Below are 3,156 nucleotides of genomic sequence, written 5' to 3'. Positions count from 1 at the left end.
AAAGAAAGAAAGAAAGAAAGAAAGAAAGAAAGAAAGAAAGAAAGAAAAGAGTGAAGCTAGAGGACTGTTTCAAATAAAAAAACCAAAACATAACAGCCAAACAGAAAAACGTGATTCAGAATATTCCTTTGCTGTAAATGATATTGTTGGAAAAAGTCATAAACTATGAATAGTCTTCTGTGGGTAGGCAATATTATATAGACAAGAAATTCCTAATTCTGGTCGTGGGACTGACGAGATGGCTTACTCAGTGGGTAAGAGGACCTGCTGCCCTTTTCAGAGGACCCCAGCTCCGTTCAAGAACCAGGAAGGGTGGCGGCTTGCAACCATCTGTGAACTTCTGTGCACATACACACAGACAAACACATATACACACGCGCACACACATTTCTATTTAGAAAAGGGTGGAGATTTGTGGTAAGATATAAACAGTTGGTAAATCTGGGTTAGAAATAGGCAGGAACTCTACTGTTCTTGTAAATTTCTGTAAGTATGAAATTATGAAAGTGCTAAAGATACAAAGAAATCCGTATATAATTTTAAAATCACTTATTATAATAAAGAAGAGAGGAATAAGTTGGTCAAAAGATTTCGGTTTGGGGGAAGGTAAGAGAGGGTTATGGAATGTATGCATCCTGAAAGTAGGCGTGGGAAGGGGACAGCAATCATGGTGAGGGAAGGGCAGAGAAGGGCAAAGAAGAAAACACGATGACATGATAAAGGTGACAATGTCACAGTGAAAGCCATTGCTAACCAAAAAATAGCAAAGAAAGAGGGTTTGGTCAGGTTTTGGTTTTTTAATGGGAGAAACTTCAGCATGCATAAACACCAGGCCGAGGGGAGGACACGTAAACCAAAAGAGCAAGGCTGGCAGAATAGAGAGAGGGCAGGGGGCTGGGGACAGCCCCTGGTAGAATGTTTGAGTAGCATGCTTTTCCTCCTGCTGGGTTACCATCTCCAGCTGGGATAGGAGCGTTTGTGCCCAGTCTTATTGGTTTTGTTGTTGTTTTGTTTTTGTTTTTTCAAGACTGGGTTTCTCTGGGTAGCCTTGGCTGTCCTGGACTCACTCTGGAGACCAGGCTGGTCTCAAATGCACAGTGATCGCCTGCCTCTCCAAGCGCTGGGTTTAAAGGCATGTGCCACTTTGTCAGGCTGTCTTCTTGTTTCTTGTTAGGCCATGTGCCGTGGCTATCCCTGGAGAGTCTTGCTCTTGCTTTCTCTCTCTCTCTCTCTCTCTCTCTCTCTCTCTCTGAAACAAAGAGTTGACTTGGGGGAGAGGGGAGGTAGGGTCAGGACAGGGAGGAGTGGAGGGAGAGGAAACTTTGGTCGGGATATAATGTATGAGAGAATTTAAAAAATTGCTTTCCAGTGGGGGGGCATGGTGGCACATGCCTTTAATCCCAGCAGTCAAGGAGGCAGAGGTAGGTAGCACTCTGTGAGTTCAAGGCCAGCCTGGTCTACTGAATCCAGGACAGCCAGGACTACAAAGAGACACCCTGTCCTGGAAAACAAAAAGCAAAAACAAATAAAACAATTTTTCCTTTTAAATGAATGGAAAAAGTTATATGGGGGCAGGGGAGGAAAGATGAAGAAGAAGCTGTTGGGCGATCATGTGGCAAAGATGATTCCTGATTCAAAAACTAAAAAGATCCCTTCAGTCCTCCTCAGATGGGAGCGCAGAGAAGTCGGTGCCCAGGGAGACAGCACAGTCTCGTCCGGGCTGAGTCAAATCAGGAGAGGAAAATAAAGGAAGGAGAAATTGGAAGGTGCTTATGAAGACGAAAGCAGATTCTTCCCTTCCAAAAAAGAGACTAGAGCCCCAGCAGGGCCGGGGAGACAAACCCAGCTTCTGCTTGGAGAGGAAGTTAGGCAAATGTCAGCGTTTCTCAAATAGCCTTGCCCAGAAAATGTGTCAACAAACACCCAGCCAAACTTCACGGATACACGCAAGGCCGAGAAACCCGGGAATCATCTCCTGCGGGAGAAGCGCTTGAATTGAGTTAAAAATATATTAAATTCACAGTAACTCAAGAGCTAAAGGCCCAGAGAATAACTCTGGACTTTAGCTAGAACGCCTTCGATTTCCTTTACCGTAGTTGTCCTGGGTTGTTGTTATTTTGTTTTGTTTTGTTTTTCAAAGCGTTATCTGGTCTGCCTGAGGCAGAGGAGGAACGGCCCTGAAATGGAAGCCAGATTTCACCTTTGAGTGGAGGGGTGTGCTGACTTAGCTCCAGAGGGAATGCTGGGAGTGGAAACCAGGTCCAGAAGGCACCTCTGCAACCTGGCAGGCAGCCGAAGTTAACAGTTTCAGGTGAAAACCGGGCTTCTTTTTACAGGAGCCGAAGACATGCCCTGGAACCCTTCAGAGATCTCAGTCAGCTCCTCTCTCCAACCTCAAGAAGAGAGATTTGAGTAAGTTTGAAAGTCATTTCAAAATAACTCCTTTCTCTCACATGTAAGACACTAAGGCTACACAGATGTGCCAAAAGAAGGGAGTAAGCGTACCTGATCCTTTACTGCCCCAAATGAGCATTTTGTTGTATTTGTGGCATTTTAAAGTGTTTTAATTTTAGGGTTGAAATCCATCTTACGTGTTTGTTTGTTTGTTTAAGACAGTTTGGTTCTAGGGCTCCTGGAACACAGTTTTCTGCCTTAGCCTCCAAGTACTCAGATTACAGGTATGCCTACCTTAATTTCAGTTATTTGAATGACTCAAAATAAGAACGATGTCAAAAAGATACTGTTTAGGCTGAGCGTGGTGGCGCATGCCTTTGATCCCAGCACTGGGGAGACAGAAGCCGATGGATTTCTGTGAGTTCGAGGCCAGCTTGGTCTACGAAGGACAGTTACACAGAGAAACCCTGTCTCAAAAAAACAAAACAAAACAAAACAAACAAAAAAGATACTGCTTAAAGTTGGTGCTTGGGTTGGAGAGACGGCTCAGCTGTTAAGAGCACTGTCTGCTCTTCTAGAGGTCCTGAGTTCAATTCCCAGCGACCACATGGTGGCTCACAACCATTTATAATGTGATCTGATACCCTCTTCTGGCCTGCAGGTGTACATGCAGATAGAGCATTCATATATATATTAAATAAATAAATAATTTTTTTTTTTTAAAATATGGCCCCATACAAATATAAGCACAAACACAAATTC

Source organism: Psammomys obesus, unplaced genomic scaffold (genome assembly GCF_907164565.1).
Source record: "Psammomys obesus unplaced genomic scaffold, mPsaObe1.curated_primary_1811, whole genome shotgun sequence".
Taxonomy (NCBI): domain Eukaryota; kingdom Metazoa; phylum Chordata; class Mammalia; order Rodentia; family Muridae; genus Psammomys; species Psammomys obesus.
Note: the sequence above shows the minus strand (reverse complement) of the source record.